Source organism: Aotus nancymaae, unplaced genomic scaffold, assembly GCF_030222135.1.
Source record: "Aotus nancymaae isolate 86718 unplaced genomic scaffold, 86718_ANA_hifiasm-v0.15.2.pri h1tg000003l, whole genome shotgun sequence".
Lineage (NCBI taxonomy): Eukaryota > Metazoa > Chordata > Mammalia > Primates > Aotidae > Aotus > Aotus nancymaae.
Genome location: NW_026988414.1, coordinates 42,380,355 through 42,407,326, shown reverse-complemented (window position 1 = coordinate 42,407,326; position 26,972 = coordinate 42,380,355). Strand labels below are relative to the sequence as shown.

The window sequence follows — 26,972 nt, the reverse complement described above, 5'->3', positions numbered from 1 at the left end:
GTAAAATAATACAGAGAAATAGTAATACAGACAGACATCTACAAGGAGAACAAATATTTCCCTAATAGTATAATCACTAATCCAATTACCCTTACATTTTGTTTCCATCAGAAAAATTTAAAAACCTAAAACACTTTAATTTATAATTCTGGAATGCAAAAAGCAAAATTTAAATTTACCAAGTAAAAATAAATGTGTATAATTTTGATATAGCATTATTTATGTTCAGAATTTTACAAAATCAAAATCCTATACTTAGAACTTGTTCTAACTCCTTGCCTCCATTATGGGCTTAAAATGGAGAGGATTCAACCTTTGGAGGTGGATTTCTTTTTTTTTTTATTGCACTTTAGGTTTTGGGGTACATGTGAAGAACATGCAAGATTGTTGCATAGGTGCATACGTGGCAGTGTGATTTGCTGCCTTCCTCCCCTTCACCTGTATCTGGCATTTCTCTCCATGCTATCTCTCCCCAACTACCCCCCACTGTCCCTCCCCTATTTCCCCCCAACAGACCCCAGTGTGTAGTGCTCCCCTCACTGTGTCCATGTGTTCTCATTGTTCAACACCCACCTATGAGTGAGAACATGCGGTGTTTGATTTTGTGTTCTTGTGTCAGTTTGCTGAGAATGATGGTTTCCAGGTTTATCCATGTCCCTACAAAAGATGCAAACTCATAGTTTTTGATGGCTGCATAATATTCCATGGTGCATATGTGCCACATTTTCCCTGTCCAGTCTATCATTGATGGGCATTTGGGTTGGTTCCAGGTCTTTGCTATTGTAACCTGTGCTGCAATGAATATTCGTAAGGCGGATTTCTTTGAGAAATTTGAAAACAATACAAATCAACTGGTGTTTGGGTGCAATATTCCTAAACTTTTACCTTAGCAAATCAAAATCATGAACAGTCTTTTTTCACACTTCTATTAGTGCAACAGTTTTTGTGCTGTTCCGTAGTTAAAAAGTAGTGTTGACATTCAACATACACAACACATGGATTTACACTGAATGCAATTATATATTTAGCTTGTCTAATTTAATGTGGTACAGGACAAGATCATCAATATACATTCCTCTTCTGTTCCTAACCCTTTTTCAGAACCCAGCTTATATTCACATTCTTTATGAACTCATATCCAACAATTTTAGTTCTACTGAATCTCCTCAGGCAGTCTTATACTGAAACGACATACATTTACTTATTTAACAGCATGCTTCTGTATGTTAGTTAGCACTCCTTCTATAACTGAATTGTCATCTTCTTGAATGCAAACAACATGTTTTGCACTTATTGGTTGAACTGACATTCTCTCTTTATGGTGTATTTGATTATTTAATTGCCAACTAAATGATGATGTGGAGTGACTTAACATTCAAACAAGTTTATGGAAAAGCTATGTATAAAGCTGGTATCTAGAATGAAGAAGTCAATGCTGATTTGAAGATTTGTAAACTTAATATTTGTGTTTTTATTGTGTATTTTTATATGGTTTATTCATAAGTGATTTTTGTACAATTAATGCTTCTAATGTAACATTAAAGACAGCAGTTCCCCACTAACATAATCAATCTATTGATACACACAGGGGCCCCTCAAAGTTTTGGTTTCATTTTGATGAGTGTCCCCAGCATTTAGAGTAGACTCATATTTGCTAGTAGTCCCTCCCACTATTGTCACAGGATCTGAGATGCTGCTGCACTCTGGAATCTCTGAGAGATACCACAAATTATATACAGCAAAATGAAAAGACTGTATATTAAGAAGTTGCATGAAATGCCAGATTAATTTGTTTTCTTGATTGCAGGAGTTCATGTAACCTTTAATAGTTTAAAAATATTGTTATTATCCAAATTCAGTTTTAGTATGCAGCATTTCCCAGAATTAGTTGATCACACTCATACTTTTGGAACTTTTGAATTAAAATACTTTGTATCACAGTTTTTATTACATCTACTGTATGATAATTATTCCAGAAAACCAAATAAACCAAACTTCTAGGACATTTTGATATTTCTTACCAGAGAATTCATGGAATTGTGAAGGGCTTCAAAGGAATCTTGTTGAGGAATTTTAACCACATTATTCTCCCTGGAAAAAAAAATCATAAAACACTACAAGTAGTGGAGACAAAAAATAAACATACTATAATCCCCACAACTTGTAACCAGTATATAACATGATCAAATTTGCCCTACTTACTTCCTGTATGAGATAAAATATATTAACTGCTTCTTTTGTTCTTCATTAAGCAGGTCATTCTTTACAAATATACATCTTTATTGTTTGCATGGACACAAATATTTCTTGAGAATCACATTGAGCCATGAAATATTAATCCATTATTTATAGAACTGAGCCATTGAGATAGTTAACAATGTCATTTTAATTCAGTAAGCCACAACAGACAAAAACAAGCTCACAAAAATTTTGAATGGTATCTATGTCTCTGAGATAGGAATTCCAAAGACTGTTGAATGAAATCTAGGGTTGTTCAGCTGCTTAAACAAGACAGTCCCAGATATTTAAGTCTAATTCAGGGCATTAAAAATGGCCATAAAATGTATCAGGCTTTGCCAATTACTTTATGCTTTGTGACACTACACAGATAACTAATAGTAATAGTGCTTACTTTATAGGGCTCATATGAAGATAATTACATATATATTATATGAATAATATAACATATCTAATATATATTATATATTACATATATAAAATATATATGTAATACTTTATAGGGCTGATGTGAAGATAAATACATATATTATATGACTAACATAACAAGAATATATTTATTAATATAATAATATAACATATTAATATATATGAATATCCATATATTATATGAATAATGTAACAATAACATCAATATAACAATAATATATATTATATGAATAATATAACATAATATATATTATATATGTAATACATATATAATACATATATATGTAATACATATATGTAATATATATAATATATAATAAAAAACATATATATATTTGAAACAGGTTCTCACTTTGTCACCCAGGCTGGAGTGCAGTGGCACAATCATAGTTCACTGCAACCTCCAACTCCAGAACTGAAGCCATCCTCCTACCTCAGTCTCTTGGGTAGCTGGGACTACAAGCATGCACCACCATGCCCAGTTAATTTTTGTATTTTTTGTAGAGAGGGTGTTTCACCATGTTGCGTAGGCTGGTCTCAAACTCCTGGGCTCCAGCAGTCCTTCTGTCTCAGCCTACCAAAGTGATGGGATTACAAGAGTAAACCACTGCACCCAGCCTACGAAGATAATTATTGATAATATTGATCATGAAAAAGAACTTAGAATAGTCAGTAACAGACTGTAAGTGCTTTGAGTCCTTATTAAGTGAAAAAGTACCATAATGAAGGAGTATAGTATGTTAATATAAAATAATTATCTTCTTGCTATCTTTTTATAAATCTGTACACTTCTAAAAGATGTAGTAAGCATTGACATATTACCGTTTCCTCACAGATGAGGAAAACAGAGTTTATTGAATAACGTTTATAATATATTTTACTGGGAGCAAAGCACAAATGAATACTGTGTGAAGAGAAGTAAATTTCTTCAGACGGTGACTATGCTTGGACCTTGCCCCTATATACAGTCATTAACTGTTGAGATTCGGATTCAGGAATGACACAGTTGCTAGTTAGATAATGTGCTGCTGATATCTTAAATTTAGAAGAAAGTCAGAAACATGAAAGATATGCAATATTAGACTAGTCTTGAATCTTATTGCTTGCTATTTGATTATAAAACTATAAGTGATACGACGGCACTTTCTAATACTCTGCAGGTGGAGCCCTTTCGAGGTATGAATTAGAAATGCAGACAGCAGTTTCATCATACATGTGTGTCCTGGTTCCTGGTAACAAGGTGAGTGCCTGAAAACAGGCCCTGATGTTTCTTATAAGCTTTTAATTACTTCTGTTTTGAAGAAATGAATAAAATTGCTGTTCAGGAACGTATCAAATCAAAATATATACCATTGGTAGAAGTAAATGGATTTTAATATATACTCATCTTTGTTTCATTTAAAGTTTGAGAACACAATGTAAGACATCAAAATAAATAATAGAATAGCTCAAGAACTGAAATTAGACAAAGTGCTATTTGAAGACTATTGTACGCATTGAATGTTTTTTTGATAGCACTTTCAAAAATGATTCTGAGTTTTCCCAAATTTTATGGCTACTAATAGATAAACTGACTGAATTCCACTTAATACTGATGGTTTCCACCCTTCCCTTGGATTTTCTAAAAATTATAAAATGAATACAACTAAGATACGTCTAGTTACTTATGGCACAGAGGCTTGTAGCTGTGTTTTTATCCAAAAGTCCAAGCATTGCTTTTGAATATGGAATCTTGTGAGCCCTAAGCAGTGTGTTTCAAAGTGTGAATTGGCCCTTTTACAGCTTATGATGTAGTGGGCATTGCTTTAAGTTACTGCTTTCCTAGAAGGCTAGGAAACAAATTTATTTTTAAAGAGAAGAGAGTAAAACAAAACAGCAAATATCATAATGCATGACATATAGTGGTGTGTAGGGCTTTTTTAAAGAACATTCTCTTTCTTTTATGTGTATGTGTGGATGTATATCTTTGCATGCACACAGAGTTGTTGAAACATATTCGTGCTATGAATAGTTATTTATAAAGTTTGGAAGTCATTGTGTGAATCTGTGATTATACTTCACAAGTTTCATATGGCCTAGAAATGGTCATCAAAACTCTGTACATACATATTTTCTAGGAAAAATTTTTATGGCTTTCATTTGAAATACTTATAAAAATATTACATAAAAAAACTTTAAGATGTAATTATTTCAAAGCAAATTCAATCATATTTATAGTTCTGGGATGATATACTTTGAAATTTAAAATAATATAAAATAATTTACACTTATATGCCTCTTTATTGTGCAAATAGATGTACTATAATTGCTTACATGTTTTTTGACATAAATTTAAGTTCTGAACGTGACAAAGTACAGCAATTGTCCCCTCATAGAACTATCAATTTGGTAAACTATTCACAAAAGAAAATGCCTTCATAAGAGATAACAGGCAAGTGACTGCAAATTTGTAGCACACTAATAAGAAAATAGGGTGATTTTTTTTACCTTGCATCTTCACTGAATTTGTTTATGAATTCTAGTAACTTTTTAGTGGAGTCTTTAGTTTTTTCTAAATATAAAATCAGATAATCTGTAAAGAAGGATAATTTGACTTCTCGTTTTCCAACTTGGATGCCCTTTATTTCTTTTTCTTGTCTGATTACTCTGGCTAGGACTTTTAGTACAATGGTGAATAAATATGGTGAAAGTGGCATTCTTGTCTTATTCTACATCTTGCTGTTTTTCCCTATTTAGTATGATACAAGCTGTGAGTTTTTCATATATAACTTTTATTAAGTTGAGGTATTTTCCTTCTATACTCAGCTTTTTTGAGTTTTTATTATGAAGATATGTTGATTTTTTTCGAAGGCTTTCTTGGCATCTATTTAAGTGGTTATAAGATTTTGTATCTCATTCTGCTGATAGAATGCATAGTATATATTAATTTGCATTTGTTGAGCCATCATGGCATCCCTGGAATGCCTCCCACTTGATTATGATGAATGATCATCTTAATGTTTTGTTGAATTTGGTTTGCAACTATTTTGTTAAAGATATTTGCATCTATGTTCATCAGAGATATTGACCCATAGTTTTCTTTTTTGTTGTGTCTTTGTCTGGTTTTAATATCAAAGTGATACTGGCCTCATGGAATGAATTTGAAACTATTCTCATCTCATTTTTTTTAGAATAGTTTGAGTATGATTGATATTAGTTATTTTCCAGCAGTGGTTCCATCAGGTCCTTGAATTTTCTTTGATTAGAGACTTTTTATTACTGCTTCTATCTTGTTACTTGTATTTTGTCTATTCAGGTTTTGGATTTCTTCATGGTTCAGTCTTGGTAGTTTGGATGTGTCTAGAAATTTATTCATTTCTTCTATGTTTTTCAATTTATAGCCATACAGTTGCTCATAATAGTATTTAATATTTCTTTGAATTGCCCTGGTATCAGTTATAATGTCTTCTTCATTTCTGATTGTATTTATTTGGGTCTTCTCTCCTTTTTTACTTGTTAGTCTAGCTAAAGATTTTTTGATTTTGCTTATCTTTTTGAAAATTGAACTTTAATTTAATTGATCTTTGTATTTTTTTAGTTGCAATTGCATTTATTTCTGCTCTAATCTTTTATTATTTCTCTTCCTCTAATTTGTGGCTTGGTTTGCTCTTGGTATTTTATTGCTAAAAGATACATCATAATGTTGTTTATTTGATGTTTTTCTACTTTTCTGATATAGGCATTTATTGCTGTTAACTTATCTCTTAGTACTGCTTTTGTTATATCCTATACAATTTGGCATGTTGTTTTTCCATTTTTATATGTTTCAAGAAATGTTTTAAATTACTTCTTAACCTCTTCATTGACCTATTGGTCATCAGGAACATATTGTTTAATTTTTATATGTTAGGTTCAAAATCAACATAAAAATATTAGTCGCATTTCCAGATGCAAACAATAAACAACCTGAAAAGAAACTAAGCAAGTAATCAATTTAAAGTAATAAGAAATACAATAAAACACTTAGGAATTAACCAAATAAGTGAAAGATCTTGACAATAAAAACTATTAAAGGTAGTAAGATAAAGAGGACACAAAGAATTGAAACATACTCCACATTCATTATTTGGAAGAATTAATATTTTTAAAAAGTCCATCCTACCCAAATCAATTTACAGATTTAATGTCATCCCTATCAAAATACAAATGATATTCTTCACAGAAATTTAAAAATTAGTAAGAAAATTACAATGGAACAAAAAAGATCCAGAATACCTCAAGCCATCCTGAACAAAAAGAAAAAAAAATATGGAGGAATTATGTTATCTGACCTCAAATTATATTATAGAGCCATAATAACCAAAACAGCATGGTACTAACTTATAATCAGACACATAGACCAATAAAATAGATTAGAAAACCCACAATAAATCTACATATTTATAGTGAATTCATTTTTGGCAAAGGTACTGAGAACATACACTGGGAAAATGTCAATTTCTTTAATAAATGGTGCTGGGCAAATGAAATTTGTGTGGATAAGAATGAAACAAGACTGCCCCCCGCCCGCTTATCTCACCATATACAGAGATCAAATTTAAAAAAAGATTGTAGACTTAATTCTAAGACAAGAAATTGTTAAACTACTAGAATAAACCATTTGAAAAACACTCCAGGGCATTGATCTGGACAAATATTTCTTGAGTAATACCTCAAAAGCACAGGAAACCAATGCAAAAATGAACAAATGGTATTACATCAAACTAAAAAGCTTCTGTACAGTTAAGAAAACAATTTAAGTTAAAAGACAACCCACAGAATGGGAGAAAGTATTTGCAAATTAGCCATATGACAAGTAATTAATAACCAGTATATACAAGAAGCTCAAACAATAGGAAACAAAAATCACTTTTACACCATTGGTGGGAATGTAAATTAGTTCAACCATTGTGGAAGACAGTGTGGCATTTCCTCAAGGATCTAAAAATAGAAATTCCATTTGACCCAGCAATCCCATTACTGGGTATATACCCAAAGGATTATAAATCATTCTATTATACAGGCACATGCACACATGTGTTCATTGCGGCACTATTTACAATAGCAAAGACCTGGAACCAACCCAAATGCCCATCGACAATAGACTAGACAAGGAAAATGTGGCACATATACTCCATGGAATTCTCTATGGCCATAAAAAAAGATGAGTTCTTGTCCTTTGTGGGTACATGGATGAATCTGGAAACCATCATTCTCAGCAAACTGACACAAGAACAGAAAATCAAACACCGTGTATTCTCACTTATAGGCAGGTGTTGAACAATGAGAACACATGAATATAGGGAGGGGAACATCACACACTGAGGTCTGTTGGGGGCCTAGGAAGTGACAGCGGGGGTTGGGGAGATTGGAGAGGGATAACATGGGGAAAATGCCAGATATAGGTGATGGGGGGATGGAGGCAGCAAACCACTTTGCCATGTATGTACCTTTGCAACAATCCTGCATGATCTGCACATGTACCCCAGAATCTAAAGTACAATAATAAAAAAAAAAAGAATCTGAATAGCCATTTCTCAAAAGAAGACATACAAATGGCCAATGGTTATATGAAAAAGTGCTCAATATCATTAATCATCAGAGAAATGCAAATTAAAACTACAATGAGATATCATCTCTCCCCAGTTAAAATAGCTTTTAATCAAAAGACAAGCATAATATATTCTGACAAGTATACGGACAAAGGGGAACTTTCACTGTTGGCAGGAATGTAACAATTAGTATAGCCTTTATGGAAAAATGTATGGCGATTCTTTAAGAAACTTAAGATAGAACTGCTATATGATTCTCCTGGGTATATACCAAAAAAAAAAAAAAAAAAAGGAAATTAGCATATGTGAGATACTGCATGATCCCATGCTTATTGAAGCACTATTCACAATAGTGTAGATATGGAATCAACCTTAGTGTTCATCAAGAGATGAATGGATAAAGAACACATGGTATATGCACCCAATGGAATATTATTCAGCTATAAAAAGAAAAATGTCCTGTCATTGGAAGTCACATGGATGAAACTGGAAGACATTATGTTCAGTGAAATAAGCCAGGCACAGGAAGACAAATATCACATGTTCCCACTAATATATGAGAGCTAGAAGGAAAAGAACTGAACACATGGAGATAGAGTGATAGTTACTAGAGGCTGGGAAGAATAGTGGGAAGTGGGAGTAAAGCGGAAGTGGTTAATGGGTACAAAGATACAGTTAGAAGGAATAAGATCTAGTGTTCATTAGAACAATAGGGTGACTATAGTTAAAAATAATTTATTATGTATTTCAAAATAACTAAAAGAGTAGAATTGTTATGTTCCTAACATAAAGAAATAAACAAATGGTAAATGCTTAAGCTGATGGATACCCCAATTACACTAATTTGAATGTGACGCATTGTATGATATATCAATACAAAACAGGTCATCCATAAATATGTGCAACTATTATTTATCCATAATAATTAAAAACAAAAACAATTTAAAAAGAAAAGATGCATTTAAGAGGGTAGTAAGAACATTTTTGCATTACTTGCCTCACAGCCCTGCCAATCTAATGCAGCACGGCATGGAGAGAGACATCCACTTGGGGATGTCTCTGATCAAAGTAAAGCCCAGTACTTGAAGGCATCATTACTGAGTTGTAACAAACATTTAAATAACTAATACCAATTTTTTCAAACTCTTCCAAAATTTTGAAGTGAAGGGAATACTTCCAAATTCCTTTTATAATGCCAATATGACCTTAATTTCAGAGCCAGAAAAGACACACCACACACATACACCCAAAAAACTATAGCCAACATCCCTGATGAATACACATGTAAAAATCTCCAATAAAATACTAGCAAACTGTATTAAACAACACATTAAAAAGAAAATTCACCATGATCAAGTGGTATTCTTTCCAGGGATCCAAGGATGGTTCAACATATGTAAATCAATAAATACGATATATCACATTAACAGAATGAAGGACAAAATTCATATGATCATTTTAATAGATGCAGCAAAAACATTTGTCAAAATCCAACATCATTTTATGATTTAAAAAAACCTCTCAACAAATTAGACAGAGAAGGAATGTTGCTCAATGTAAAAAGACTACATACAACAAGCCCACAGCTAACATCATACTCAAAAAATAAAAGTTGAAAGCTTTTCATCTGAGCTCTGGATCAACACAAGTGTGCCCAATCTCACCACTTCTAGTGGGCATAGTACTGGAGGGCCTACCTAAATCGAAATTAAATAAGTTAAATTGTGATTGTTGGCTTATGACATGATTTCATATATAGAAAACCCTGAAGATTCCACCAAACAAGTTTTAGAAATAATGAACAACTTTATTGACATTGAAAGATACAAAATCAACATAAAAAAAATTAGTAGCATTTCTATACACTGTCGACTACCTGAAAAAGAAATCAAGAGAACAATTCCACTTAAAATACCTAAAAGAAAAGAAAATACTTAGGAATAAATTAACCAAGGAGGTGAAAGAGCTTTACACTGGAAAATATACATCACTGAAGAAAGAAATTAAAGAAGACCACATATGGAAAAAAAGCTCATATTCATGGATTAGAAAAATTAATATTGCTAAAATGTCCATATTACCAAAAATGATTTACAGAATCAATGCCATCACTTTCAAAATAAAAATGGCATTCTTCACAGAAATTTTAAAACTATCCTAAAATTGGCTTGCAACAGAAAAGATCCCTCAAAATATTCAAAACAATTTTTAGCCAAAAAACAGACAAACAAAAAACACCTGGAGGCATCACACTACCTACTTCAAAATACTTATATTACAAAAGTATAGTAACCAAAATAGCATGGCACTGGCATAAAAACAGACACATATGCCAATGGAACAGAATAGAGACAAAAGGGAAAAACATGCACTGAATGTCAATTGTAAATTGATTTTTCAACAAAGGCAAGGTTACATGAAAATAATGGATAAGGGAAAATCTCTTTAATAAATAATGTTGGGAAAACTGGACATCTATATGCAAATAATAAAATTAGACTTTTATTTGACACCATGTACCAAAATTAATTTTAAATGTGTTAAGGACTTAACGTACGGAATGAGAGAAAATGTTTCCAAATTACACATCTGATAAGAGATAAATATCTAAAATACTTAAGAAAATTAAACAACTCAAAGCATGATAAAATAAAACATTAAAAATAGGCAAAGGACTCGAATATATATTCTCAAAAGAAGATATAGTAATAGCCAAAAGGCATATGAAAAAAAATGTTCAACATCACTAATCATCAAGGAAATGCAAATTAAAACCACTAGGAGCCATCACTTCACACCTGTTAGAATGATTATTAACAAAAAGACAAAGGTAAGTGTTAAGGAAGTAGAGAAAAGGGAACTCCTATAGACAATATAGTTCAAGAACATACTCCAACAATCTTTCAAAAATTTATTATTCATCTCACATTCTGTTTTCCAAGAAACTCAACCTTCAAAAGGATTTACAATAATGATTCTATATCTGTTGTAAGCTACAGGACATCCACTGGGTATGAGCAAGGGTAATTGGTCAAATGGCTAGACAAATGGTCACAATTGGTCATTGAAAAGATATTAAAAATGTAGATCTGGGGCAACAAAAACTCAAGGAAGAAAAAAGAGAAATCCCCTCAATAGTGAGCAAGTCTGTTGAGAGGAGATTACCTGTGATAGGAAGAAAACTGGTTCCCAAAGATGTCAATAGCCTAATCCCCGAAACGTTGTGAATGTTGCTTTACATGACAAAAGGGACTTTGCAGATGTGATTAAGGTTAAGGAAGGTACAGATGGGGAGATTGTCCCGGCTTATCAAGGTGGATCCAATGTAATCACAAGGCTCTTTAAAAGCAGAGAAACTTTCTAAGCAATGGTTACAGCGGGAAATGTGACTAAGGAAAAATGATCAGATTGATGCAATGTTGATGAATTTAACATAAAAAGAAGGGAACAAGGACGGTCTATGGCTGGCCATTAAGAACTTGGAAATGCAAGGAAACAGATTCTTTACTAGAGCCTCGAAGAAAGAAACACAGTTGTGCTGGCACATTAATTTTAGCCCAATGGGACCTATAGAACTGTAAGACAATAAACTTGCATTGTTTTAAACCACTAATTTTATAGAAATTTGTTACAGTGGTAACAGATAATAGTACAGCGTCTTTAAACTATTACCTGTTAAAAGTATTTGAGATACCAGTGAGAAGTAAAGTCTTAAATTGGCAAATGAAAATGTTATGATGAACAAGGGATGGGAGTCAATACAGGCTCTTCTCTGGACATGTTCTCTAGACTACTTTAAACAGAAAAAAATCTAGATTTATGAAAATGCTAATTAATTTTATGTGTAGATAATCCTAATTGAAAACATTAGATATATGTTACAAATGTTCTATTTTATAACAAAACTAAAATTATACCAAAGAAATTGGGGTTACTTCTTTATAGGGACAAATAATTTATATTCACTTTATTACTTGATATTTTTCTTTGTATATGAAACATGAAAGGGTCTAGTTTGTCCTTTTCATAGTAAGAGGTACTTCATTGACTGTAATTATAAAGCTTTTTGTCTTCTTGAGTGTTTTTCTTTTCACTGAATTGAAAAGAAATTGCTTCTTTTATCTCACCTGATTTGACTGAAATACTTTTATTGTAAAAATGCTGACAGATCAGTTCTCCACAAAGAAATGTCACACCTTTTATTCTTTTTCTGAAAGTGCTGTGGAGAGTGATATTTCACTGTTGCAAGATTAATTGTTTTGCTATACCCGAACAGACAAAATTAACAGTTAATTTTGGAGCAGTTATAACATTTATACATAAATCCAGGTTGTTGGAAATATTTCATGAAGATACTGAGTTTGTAAGACAATTTTAATGCATCTATAAATAAAAATGCAGAATAATCAGTGTGCTTATATCTATAGAATAGTAAATGAAAATCCCGTAATACTAAACACGTACTGTTTGAAGGAGAATTTTCTAATCTTCAAGGTGAAGTGAAATGTCTTTTCATTACTTTCATAAATTTTTGATGCCTACTGGGCCATACTCAACTATAGGGTTTTTTTTCCTGTGATACTCAACTATAGGATTTTTTTCTGTGATATTTAACTTTTGACCTTTTTTGTTTGTTTTCTTTTCCAGTCTCAAGTCATAAGATATGCAGTGTTTTTTTTTTTTTTCCAAACCTGGAGAATATGTAGGGATTCACTTTACTGAACACACACACACATACAGAGTTTTCTTATACTAGTTTGACTAGATAAAAAAGAAAATAATTTTCTCAGAATTTTAAAGAAAATTTCACATTATCTTCCATCTTCAGGTATTGATGACTGGAATTCATAATAATAATTTGTATTTATTTGTAGGTAAGCAATTTTATCTTCTTTGAAGTCTTATTATTGGTAGAGTTCTAACTTGTCTAGAATATTGTTTTTAATGTTTTCTATTTAGAATTTTGAAAGAAAATTTTAAGATATTTCAGATCAGAAAAATGCTCTTCTATCACATTGTTGATAATTGTCTTCTCTCTTTCTAGAACTCTTATTAGGTAGAATAATTCTCCATATATCTTAATATTTTCCATCATCTTCTTTTGTTTTGGACTCTAGGGATTATTTTCCCAAGTAAATTTGTGATTATTAATTAGATATGTAGCTCCATTGATTCTATTTTTAGTTATTTTTAATTTTTATAATGATATTTATAACTCAAAATAAATATTTCCTGTATTTCTTTACTACTTATTTTATATACTTAGTAACTATTTACATCTTCCTGAGAATACTGAGTAAACTTTGGAAAGTTTTTATTTCTGCCTGTAAGTCAGTTTTGCTGTTTGCACATCTTGCTCTTTCTTTATTGAATAGTTTATTTCCATCCCTAAACTATCAAGTGATCAGAGTTATTTGTTCACAGTTTTAAATAGATAGTCATGCTGCTCAGTAGAGGTAGCTGCTCTGTTTTCTCTGAGGTGGTTGGTCTGTTTCCCTAATATTTCCTTCTGGATGAGAATAAAAAGTGGATTTTGTGTGAGTTTGCAGAACATGCCAACTAGTAGGTTCTGCTTAAGTGTGTTATGTTGCAGACAAGTTGGGCAACAATCTGCTTCCAAAATAAGAAAGTGGATCATTCTCAGCAAACAGACCCAAGAACAGAAAACCAAATAGGGCATGTTCTCACTCATAAGTGGTTGTTCAACAATGAGAACAAGGGACACAAGGAGGGAAACATCACACATGGGGCCTGGGGGGTGGGGAGCTAGGAGAGGGACAGCAGGGGATGGGGGGATTGGGGAGGGCTAACATTAGGAGAAATACCTAACGTAGATGACAGAGCAATGGATGGAGCGAACCACCACCATGGCATGTTTATACCTATGTAACAAATCAGCATGATCTGCACATGTACCCCAGAACTTAAAGTATAATAAATAAATGAAAAAAAACAATTTTGCCAATTTAACCTAAACTTTTGCAAATCTATTTGAAAATGAATCCCTTTTAACATTTCCATGGAATAAAAGTTCTCTGAAATAAAAAAATAAAAATAAAAAATAAAAAGGTGGGTGGTACTTCAGTAAATTTCTTTTATGAAGATATCTGTCTCTTTTTGTTTGTTTATTTGGAAGGTCTAGCTGTGCTCTCTTTTTTCAGGACTGAATTCCTGAACAAGACACTTTGTGGGTAGAGTCAATGCTTTTAGAAAGAAAATGTTTATGGAATATTAAAATAGACCTAGCTTTTAAGAATTGAATCTTTTTTACTTAGTTCTTGGGGTATCATGAAAGTTCTTTTTCCTCTTATAAAATTTGCTCCAGCTTCTGTTGTATATGTTGGGGGATGATACTTTCGCTTCAATTTTGATCTAATCTCATTTGTATCCCATATTCTGGAAATTCTTTAATTTTCTGGCTCACTAGTGGTACCTTTTATATTATGAAAATATATTTCATCATAGGAGAGGAAGTTCAGTATGCCATCACATAGTCTGCACAGTAAATCTATAAGAAAACTTTTTTAAACTGCTTTTTTTTTTTAAGTCAAGAAACTGAAGAAACTGGCTCTCTGATATATTTTTGAAGTCATTGAGCAGTAATTTGACTTCAGTTTCCCTGCTTCCATGTCAGGATCTTTCATTTCTGTCCAGGGATGGTCTTAATATTTAACTCCGTTCAATTCTGTTGAATTCAAGGAAACATATTCTAAATGACAGTATTGCAAAATCTCTGAAAATACAGAGATGGCCACGTAATATGAAAATGGTAAAAGCAAACCTACTCATATATACATTATAAGGCTTAATCATTTCCTCAACCTATTTAATACTTGTCAGAGATAATTTCTGACAAGGAGATAAGTGCAATAACAAGTGGCATTATTAGTAAATAAAATGCATTAAACTATAGTTAGGAAAATTAATGGGCTTGCTTAACTTTATAATTTACATTTTGACTATACTGTTTAAGTAAATTATATTTTGAAAGCTCCATGAAATGTGACATCTTAGAGATCACTTATATTCAAGTCTTCAGTTTTAGAGAAAATGAAATATAAGGAAGTTAAGACTTCCTCTATGACACACACATGTTTAAAGGTGTAGCCAAGTGTACTCCATAATTTACTTCTCATAACCTCCATTTCTTAATGGAGTGGGAGGATGGGAAGACTTTTAGTCACTTAATTCTCCAACTTTCCTTCAGGTAAATTTTTCCATTGGTTTTATGGGGACACAATACCTCAGTATTAGTATTAATATAATTATTTTGAAAAAAAAAAAAAGTTTAGGGAGGGGTAGACAATAGTAAACAGAACTTTTGTTTTATGGAAGAAATTTTTCTTATGTGAAGTGGAATTTGTTTCATTAAAAGCCCAAACACAAAGATACCTAATATCAGTGAATTTTTTTTTTTTGGCTGCTGACATCTGTCCTATTGAAAATAAGACTAATAATGTTTTCTTCCATCATCAGTATTTAAAGATGAAGCAAATGCACATGGTTCATGGTGCAAGGCCTTATTTTTAACTCTATTTTCCAATTTTTTTAACTCTATTTTGCAATCTAGTTTCAAATTAAATTAAGCAGCTGAGAAAAATGAGACACTGTTTCTTATTGGCTGAAGGTAAGTACCATTTTTTCATGGAATCCAGTGATGATTAAGAAGATAACAATTAAAGAGATACCTTTACATTCCCTATAGACACTGAGGACCCGAGGAAAGAAAAAAATGTGCCTATTTCAATGTAGGCACATTTTACCCATTGCAGATTCAAATTGCATTTCAGTAGAAAACCAACAGGCAAGCGCCACAGAAATAATTGTTGAAGACAGGATTCATTAATGCATGTGAAAAGTAATGGGAGAAAAATTGAGAACAGTTTATTAATATAATCTAAAAGTATCTACCCAAAGATAGTAACCTAGCAAACACCATTCTAATTGATGATCAAATTTAACATCACCACTGATATGACATATTGACGTTATGGGCATTTTGATATAATACACTGAAAATGACATATTGTCATTTTTGTTATATGTGCCAAATATTTATAAGCTCAGTTCAATAATGAAGAAATGTAAAACTCATATTGGCGGACATTTTATACAATAAAACCCCATTAAAAAGTGGGCAAAGGACATGAAAAGACACTTTTCAAAAGAAGACATACATGCAGCCAACAATCATATGAAAAACCTTCAATATCTTTGATCATTAGACAAATGCAAATCAAAACGACAATCAGATACATCTCACAGCAGTCAGAATGGCTATTATTAAAAAATCAAAAAATAATAGATGCTGGCTAGGTTGTGGAGAAAAAGGAATGCTTATACATTGTTGGTGGGAATGTAAATTAGTTCAGCCATTGGGGAAGACAGTGTGATGATTCCTCGAAGACCTGAAGACAGAAATACCATTCGACCCAGCAATCCCATTGACTGGATATATATATACCCAAAGGAATATAAGCCATTCCATTATAAAGACACATGCATGTGTATGTTCATTGCAGCACTATTCACCATAGCAAAGACATAGAATCAGCTTAAATGCCCATCAGTGATAGACTGGAATAAAATGTGGTTGTATATACCATGGAATACTATGCAGCCATAAAAAGAATGAGATCATGTCCTTTGCTGGCACATGGATGGAGCTAGAGGCCATTATTCTTAGCAAAGTAATGCAGGAACAGAAAATGAAATACTAAATGTTTTACTTACAAATGGAAGCCAAAGGATGAGAACACGTGGACACATAGAGGAGAACAACACACACTGGGGCCTATGGGACATTGGATGGTGGGAGATGGGAGAGGATCAAGGAAAAATAACTAATGGGTACTAGGCTTAATATCTGGGTGATGAGATAATTTGTCAGCAAACCCCCATGACACAAGTTTACCTATGTAGCAAATCTGCACATGTACCCTGAACTTAAATAAATTAAATATATATGTAAAAACAGACTAAGAAATTGTTGCTGGCTGGGTGCAGGGGCTTATGCATGTAATCCCAGCACTTTCGGAGGTTGAGGTGGTTGGGTCACTTGAGTTCAGGAATTCAAGACTAGCCTGGGCAACATGGGGAAACACTGTATCTACAAACAATTAAAAAAAAATAGCTGGGCATGGTGGTGTGTGCCTATAGTCCCAGCTACATGGGAAGCTGAGGTGGAGGATCAGTTGAGCTCAGGAGGCAGAGGTTGCAGTGAGCCAAGTTCACGCCACTGCACTCCAGCCTGGCAAGATGTTATCTCTAAACAAAAAGAGAGAGAGAGAGAAAGAGAAAAAGAGAAAGGAAGGAAGGAACAAACGAACGAACGAACAAACGAACGAACTGTTGCAGTTTGGAAGAGACTAAAAAGACTAAAGAAACATTGCAAAAAGCAAAAAACTACAACATTGAGTCCTAGATTGGATCTTAAACCAGGAAGACAGCATTGGCAGAAAATCTGGTAAAATTTGAATATGATATGTAGTTTAGATAAGAGTATTGTATAAATGCTAATTACTTGTGTGCTATGTCAGATGTAATTATTGGCAGAAGCTGATGAGAGATGTAGGAAACTCTGTACTGTTTTTGCAACTTTTCTCAGCCTAATACTATATCCAAATTAGAAGTTTACAAAATCATTTTAGCATGGGAATACAGATTTTGAGTGACCCACTTTCTCCACATATCTTTCAAGATCTCATTGAGGCCAGTCACAGTGGTTTGTATCTATAATTCCAACACTTTCGGAGGCTGAGACAAAAGAATTGCTTGAGCTCTGGAATTGGATACCAGCCTGAGCAACGTAGGGAAACACTTTCTCTCTCTCTCTTTCTCTCTTCCCTGCCCCTATATATATATATATATATTTAGCATCCTGAAGTTCTTTGGTGGTATCTCATTGTAGTTATGATTTGCATTTCCCTCATACTTAATGATGTTGAAAATTTTTTTTATATGTCTATAGGCAATTTTCATATCTTCTTTGGAGAAGTGTCTATCCAAATATATATATTTTTTTTCATTTTAATTGTTTTTCCCCCATTCTAGTTCAATACTGGGAATTTTAATCTTTGGACCAAAATGGAGGATGGGTGAGGAACAGGAGAGATATGATTAAACACTTTAGTCTCAATTCAGTATGTAAATCTGCTGTTATTCCCTAGGGATTATTATATCATCCTTGAAATAATGAGTAACGAAGACTCCACAGGTTATGGGGAAACAGCAACATCTGGAAACCCCAGACCCCAATCAGAACAGATGGCTGTTTCCCAAGGGATATAAAAGTAACTGCTTTCCTTAAATAAGCCATCTGGCTGAATAATCATTTTCACCAATTAATAAAGAAGGCATTTAAATAACTGAGAAATTTCTAAACTCTAAAAACAAGAAGGATGAAAGAACTAAGATTTGCCCAATTATGCAAAGTTACTATTCCAAGACATTTATATTGAAAAGGATCTATTTTAGTTGCCCTTTCTGAAACATTCTGTGGACTAGCTGAACTGGTTAAAAAAAAAAATCAATACATGAAATGAGTCTGTGATGACAAATTTGACTTAATTTACAGTGATGTATATTGTCATTGATCACCAATACCAAATCAGATAGAATAAAGCAACTCATATGCTCTTGTAATAAAATAAGCTCTGACTTGTTAAACTGGTGGTAAATTCAGACAAGTAGATAATTTTGTTTTATCTTTGTGTTGTTTCATTATTCTAATGTTGGTTAAACCCCTACCTACTGCTCATTAACTCTCTTCCTCAAGTCTAAGCTCCAACCATATGGAAACATTTACAGTTCCACTGTCCAGAGTGTTTTACACTAACAATCCCATGTAGATGCTGGTGTCAGCCCTAAAAGACCTTCTCCAGTTTGAAAAATTGACAAATACTGCTTATTCTCCAGGTTCTACTTCAAGCATCTTCTTTGTGAAGAATTATTTTGTCACCTAAAAAGGCTGATGGTGTCAGCTGATTAGCTTCCTCACTGTTTCTAATATGCAATAATAGGGCAGCATGTTCTCACTGAACTTATTCATTGTAAAGGTGGATTCCCATATTAATGTGTGACAACATAAGGAAACAGACTGTATCCTACTCATCTCTGTAGCTCTGATTTTTGAAAATAAAACTTAAAAACAAAAAAACCTGTTACTATATAAAACAGATTGAAACTATTAAAGACAAAATGAGGCTTAGCTTTAAAAAATCATATTGATGATTGTTTTGATAAACCTTTAATTATTTACTGATTAATATAAAAAGCTAGGAATAAAATTAAGTATTCTCAATTTTCAAGCAACTAGCAAAAATAAGTTTCACTATATAAAAATGTTTAAACATCTGGATACACAGGTTCTGAGATTTGCAAATCTGATTCTTTGGGTTTAGGATTGGTGTAAATTAAATAGAATTTGCTCTGATTAGTAACCCAAGTTTAAACCTGGAAATTTGTAGGATTCAAAAATGTTGGTTCTCTCCATCCCGATAGCTTTGTATTTAATAGTTAAAAAAATGCTTCGAAAGAGACTGGTCTAATTTATTAGCTAGTTTTATTAACTACTCTCAATCACTCCAAATTGAAAAATCTATTATTCGTTTCCTCTGGCTTAGCTGCAGGCTTATGATATTTTTTCCTCTTCCCCATCCATGTCTCCTGGGGTCAGATACATAAGGTAGAATGATATGCTGAAGTCAAAGCTTGCATATCACAGTGAAAGTAACAATGGTATGTACACAGCCAAACTCATATTTTTCCTTGCAAAAAAAAAAAACAACACACACTAAAAGGAATCAGTTCTTGATGAGGTGATCTGTCTGAATCCATAAGCCTGGGTAGATTTTAAAAAAGGCTGTTCAGTGCAATTTTGTTAGTTCTCTATAAATATATAAACACAAATGTGTGTCTGTGTATATATATATGATGAAGATTGGCTTTCGTTATTTTCTAGATTATCCTTTTATCCATAAGTCTCAGTTTTTTCATATTTCCTCACCTCATTTTTTTCTCAGTAATTTTTTGAGTAGTAAGACTTTGCTCTCAGCAGCCCTTAATGATATTGCTTAAGGAAGGGAGTGCTTAGAATGAATTTAATGTGTGCTTATTTTATTCTAGTAGAAAAGTACTTTTGCATCGTATTCCTTGCCTAGGGTCCTTAGTGCTGCGTTCTCCTTCAGTTGATGCATTGTTTCCTGTCTACAATCACTAACCACAGTGTCTTTTAGTCTTGGATTTTGCATGTTAACTCAAGCTGTCTCTTTGACCAGTCCTCTTAATTTAAATGCTTGTCTCCCTACCTCTCAGTCTAGTAGCTCATTTCTTCTCCTCCCCTATTACCCAGCATTGTTTCTCCTTCATATCACTTGCAATTTCCAGGATGACATATTTTACTTCAGATAATAGCTCATTTAGTCTTTCCTCCTGCTGGTATGCTAATAGTATCTCAAGCTAATCATGAATTTCCACCCTGTGGTTTCAATAATTCCTTCTATGCTACATCTTGCATAGGAAAATTGTTTTAGGTTTGGCACCTTAACTTTGTCTAAGAAAAAAATGAACCAGAGGATGCTGAATCACTGCCAGATATCCCTCTGGTCAATGGGGGCTCTATTGCTCACCTAGGTAAAGGCTTAAAAAGGGGTAGAGAAATAAAAGGCACAGGAATGACTTTAAATCTGCTGCTTTATGTGTGTTTAATCAATGTCTTTTGGAGATAAATAGGAAACATTCTGTAAAATTATTGTTTATGTGACCCTGCAAATAACTATATGTTATGGAAGTATAAAAGATAAAGCATCAAAAGATTTGAAAAGAAAAATGCTAGTGCTTGAACCATCTTCTGAGATCAAGTTCAAGCTGTTCATTTTTACAGATGAAAGTTCTGAGATCCATGGAGCTTAAAAGGTTTGCCATGGGTCACTCATTCAGTTACATGAGGTTTATTAGCAGAAAATACAGGCCCATGGCTAACTTTAAATTGCAGTGCCTGAGATAAGAGAACAAACAACACTAGCTCTGGATTCTTAGCCAAATCCATTTCTCTCTTCCAATCTTGAATTCATCTAGGGAACAGCACAGTTCCCCTTGGCATACATCGTGAAGCAGTACAAGCTACTCAAGCTCCTTACACACAGTACCTCCCCCATCCCCAAGTAACTACCACTACTCTGACATGGTTTTCCTTTAGAGAACAACCTAGAGAAGAAAAGCAACAGAATATGAAGGCTGGCTACAAATCATTAGGCCAGGGAGTCCTAGAGCACTGGGTCATACAGTCCAGTCTAGAAGGGGAGATGCAGGCTCTGGGCTCTGGGTTCTCTCTCTCTTCCTGCATGTATTTAGATGATATATGATGTATTTTGATAGATAAATTTCCTAGTTTTACTAATTTCTTTTTTCTTCGTAACTCACTGTTTATGTCTCTGTCTTTCAGAATGTTAGATACTTGCAAATCTTTCTTCCCCACGACACACACATGGACACGAATGTTGTGTTTTATGTTATGTTTCATATTTAAGTTGAGAACACTAAATTACTGATAGAAGCTCTGTATTGGGTGGGGAAAGAAGATTGTCAACTGGTAGTTTTCTACGCAGAAAGATCAAATAGCCAGATGGCAGACCCATCTATTTACTTGATGGACTTTTAAATAAGAGCATCTATGAATCTTTCCTACTGGGTTTATTCAATATCTTCGTAGCAGAATCCACCTACCTCATGCTCAGAGTGTGCACATTTGGTGCCAGGGTTCTAGAAGTTTAATCACATAAAAAGGGGTTAGAAGTCCTACCATCCCATGTCCTGGATTTCAATTAATGCTTGCTTTCTCCCTCCTTCCTTCCCCTCCTTCCTCCCTCCCTCCCTTCTCTCTCTCTCTTCTTTCTTTTCTTTCTCTCTTTCTTTTGCATTTAGCACTCTCTCATTCTGAAATGACCAGTGTGCAGGGTCAGATGCCTCTTTGATTCAGTTTTCTCAGTTCCCTGGAAAACAACCTGTGTTTGGGAATACTTACTGGTTTACATGGAATCAGGAAGCAACATGGGGATATATTTATTTCATAGCATACTTTTGATCAATTCTTCTGATTTTAACCTCACATGTAATGTACAGTCTCCACTTCCATACAGCCCACCCCATAACATCAGTGCTTCTTATTCCTGAATCTTCCAAGTTCTGTAGGTTGTTAATACTATTGCTATTCATTTGCATTGTTCTTTGCAGGCACTTGACAATCAGCCTTCTGAATATGCTAATGCCTTATCCACATTCCATTAAAAATTTGTTCGTATCTTTTATCCACTATATTTTAATCTTCTGTTCTCTCTGTAACCATAAATGTACAATTTGAAAATCTTTGTTTTCATTATGAAATTTTCAGAAGGCAGCAGAGCATTAGTCTATTTCCATGCTGACCATCAGATACCCTCTAAATGAAGTAAGTAGAGAATGATTTAGTATTTATTATTCATTATTTTGTGGCTTACACAGTCATAGAAAAGGCTAGATAAGCAGCTTTTGATGAGCTCCCTGAGCAACACTGCTGAATAAGACCACTGAGGAAGATGCTAAGTCTGTGATGTTTGGGATACTACAGACTTATGAAGCCACCATCATTATTGCTGACTCCAGAAACACTCTGTGTTTGCCATGAACTGGCCCAAGAAAATATCTTCCCCATATTTCTTCACAGCCATGAAACTAGGTTCCTGAATTTGGATTCTGATACAGCTCATACAGACCATGCTTACTAGCAGGAGCTTATCTCTGCTTTAGAATTTTTGTTTTTTGGTCCTTGAATGCCAATCTTGGTTATTTTGGCATGTTTTAATCTAGATAATAATCTAAACTGTAATGAAGTCTTGGAAATGTGGCTTTTAGCTGCCATTTACTAATATGCAGTGAGGAATATGGCAAAGTTATTGGAATGGAGTTGAATGAGCTATTATAAAACATTTTCCACATTTATGTTTAACAAAAATTTTTTTACTGATATGGTTTGGCTGTGTCCTCACCCAAATCTCACTTTGAATTGTAATAATCTCCACTTGTCAATGGTGGAGCCAGATGGAGCTAATTGAATCATGGGGGCTGTTTTTCACATACTGTTCTCCTGATAGTGAATTATTCTCATGAGATCTGATGGTTTTATAAATAGAAGTTCCCCTGCACTAGCTCTCTTGCCTGGCTCCATGTAAGACTTCACTTTGCTCCTCCTCTGCCTTCTGAGGCTTCCCAAGCCATGTGGAACTGTGAGTCCATTAAAACTCTTTTCTTTATAAATTAACCAGTCTCAAGTATGTCTTTGTTAGTATCATGGGAATGAATTAATACAGCAAATTAATATTGCAGAAAGTGGGGTGTTGCTGTAAAACTATCTGAAAATGTGGAAGTGACTTTGGAATTGTACAACAGGCAGAAGTTGAAACAGTTTCAAGGGCTCAGAAGAAGACAGGAAATTGTGGAAAAGTTTGAAACTGCCAAGATAGTTGCAGCACTCAGAAGACAGAAAGCTGTGGGAAAGTTTGGAACTTCCTAGAGACTTGTTGAATGGCTTTGACCAAAATGCTGATAGTGACATGGACCGTAAATTTCAGGTTGAGGTAGTCTTAGATGGTGATGAGGAACTTCTTGGGAACTGGAGTCAGGTCACTCTCACTATGCAAAGAGACTGGTGGCATTTTGCCCCTGCCATAGAATCTGTGGAACTTTGAACATGAGAGAGATGATTTAAGATATCTGGTGGAAGTAATTTCTAAGCAGCAAAGCATTCAACAGGAAGCAGAGCATAAAAGTTGGGAAAATTTGCAGCCTGACAATGCAACAGAAAATAAAAACCCATTTTTTAGGGAGAAGTTTAAGCCTGCTGGAGAAATTTATATAAATACCAAGGAGCTGAGTGTTAATCACCAAGAAAATGGGGAAAATGTCTCCAGGGCATGTAAGAGACCTTCTCCACAACCCCTCCCATCACAAGCCCAGAGGCCTAGGAGATAAAAATGGTTTCTTGGGGCAGGCCTACGACCCCCTTGCTGTGTATAGCCCAGGGATGTGGTGCCCTGTATCCCAGCTGCTCCAGCCATGGCTAAAAAGGGCCAAGGTACAGCTCAGGCATTTGCTTCAGAGGGTCAAAGCCCCAACCCTTGGCAGCTTCCAGATGGTGTTGAGCCTGCAAAGAAGAGAAGTCAATAATTGAAGTTTGGGAACCTCCATCTGGATTTCAGAGAATGTATAGACATGTTTAGATGTCCAGGTAGAAGTTTGCTACAGGAGCAGTGCCCTCATGGAGAACCGCTGCTAGGACAGTGCAGAAGGGAAATGTGGGGTTGCAGCCACCACACAGAGTCCCCATTGGAGCACTACCTAATGGAGCTGTGAAAAGAGGGCCAGTGTCCTCCAGACCTCACAATGGTAGATCCACTGATACCTTGCAACATGTGCCTCAAAAACCCATAGACACTTAATGCCAGCCCATGAAAACAGCTGGCAGGGAGGCTAAACCCTGAAAAGCCATGGGGCAGAGCTGTCCAAGACTATGAGAATCCACGTCTTGCATCAGCATGACTTCATTGTAAGACATGGAGTCAAAGGAGATTATTTTGAAACTTTATGGTTTAATGACCACCCTATTGAATTTCAGTCTTGCTTGAGGCCTGTAGCGCCTTAATTTTGGCCAATTTCTCCCATTTGGGAGGAGTGTATTTACTCAATGCCTATACCCCAATTGTGTCTAGGAAGTAACTAACTTCCTTTTGATTTCACAGGCTTATAGGCAGAAGCCTCATTTCAGATGAGGCTTTGGACTGTGGACATATGAGTTAATGCTGAAATGAGTTAAGACTTTGGGGACTGCTGGGAAGGCATGCTTGATTTTGAAATGTGAGGACATGAGATTTGGGAGGGGCCAGGGGTAGAATGATAGGGTTTGACTGTGTTCACACCCAAATCTCACCTTGAATTGTAATAATCCCCGTGTGTCAAGGATGGGGCCAGGTGGACATAATTGAATCATGGGGGGTTTCCTCTATACTGTTCTCATGGCAGTGAATAAGTCTCATGAGATCTGATGGTTTCATAAATGGGAGTTCCCTTACACAAGCTCTTTTGCCTGTCACCATGTAATATGTCCCTTCTTTCCTCTCCCACCATGACTATGAGGCCTCCCAATCATGTGGAACCTGGAGTCCATTAAACTTCTTTCCTTTGTAAGTTACCCAGTCTTGGGTAGGCCTTTATTAGTAGCATAAGAATAGACAAATACACAATATATATTTCATATATATTTAGATGTGTAAATATCAACTAGGGGCAGTTTTTACCCTGGAGACATTTGTCCACATCATTTTTGAGTGTCACAACTGGGATTTAGTACTGGTTTCTAATGGTCAAGGATGTTACTAAACACCCAACAATGTACAGAACAGCCTCCAACAACAAAACATTATCTAATCCAAAATATCTATAGTAATGAACTTAAGAAACCCTAATATAGTGATGATTGTTTTTCTTCTCTCAATATTCTTTCAATATTCTCTGTTCTTCAATTGCATCTTTTCTGAGGAAAAGTCAGAAATAATTTGTATTTTTGTTTGCTTGTTTGTTTTATTGTGCTTTGTTTTCTCTGAGCTTCCTCAATCTGTGGTTTGATGCCTGACCATAATCTGGGAAAATTCCCAATCATTATTGCTTGAAATATTGTTTCCTTCTTTTGTTTTTCATCTTATCAGATTTTCATTGCACATACATTAATATTTTTTATAGTTGTCCCCCATTTCTTGAATGTTCTGTTCTGTTTTTGTCAGTCATTTTTCTTTCTCTTTCAGTTTTGTAAGTTTCTATTCTGATATCTGCAAGATCAGAGATCTATCCTCAGCCATGTGCAGTCTACTAATGAGCCTACCAGAAGCATTCTTCATTTCTGTTGTGGTATTTTTGGTCTCTAGCTCTTCTTTTTGATTCATTCATATAGTTTCCATCTCTCTGCTTACCTTTTTCATCTCTTGTTGCATGTCATCTACTTTTCACAATAATGTCCATAGCATATTATAATAGGTTTTACTTTTTACATGCCTAATCTGATTAATCTCAACATTCCTGCTATATCTCATTCTGGTTTTGATGCTTGTTTAGTGTCTTCAAATTGTGTTTTCTTGCTTTCTTATATGCTGTGTAATTTTTTTGTTGAAATTCAGACAAGATGCATTGGGTAAAAGGAACTGCAGCATATAGGCCATTAGTGATGTGGTGGTAAGGTATGGAGGGAGCAACAGCATTTTATAGTCAAATGATTACATATCAGCCTTTTGGTGAGCCTGTGCCCCTGGACTATGAACTTTATCAATAGTTCTCAGTTCCCTCACCCTTCTTAAATGGGACAGGAGGGCTAGAAGGAGTTAAGCATTTCCCTTTCCCTCAGGAATGGAGTTAGATTTTTGGGAATAACTCATAACTGAGTGTTCTTTTAAGATACTTTACTGTGATTGTGCAGCTCCAACGACTTAAATCACAAGGCATGACTAGTAACTAACTGTATTCTGTTTTTCTTATTTTCCTAAAATATAATTTGTTGGAAGCTGACATTGAATTGCACAGCCTTATAAGTACTATTGTTAGTGAATCATAGGATGGTACCTAAATATAAGCGGACATTGCTAAATGGACAAAAAGAAAAAATAAACAAGAGATAGTTCAAGGATATAGCAATCAGGAGAGCAATTAGGGCAAAGT

At 34.2% G+C, this 26,972-nt stretch overlaps 1 pseudogene; it reads left to right on the top strand.

Annotated features, from left to right (window-relative positions):
* Positions 1–26,972, top strand: part of LOC105718786 (zygote arrest protein 1-like) — a 783,937-nt pseudogene that overhangs the window by 221,815 nt on the left and 535,150 nt on the right.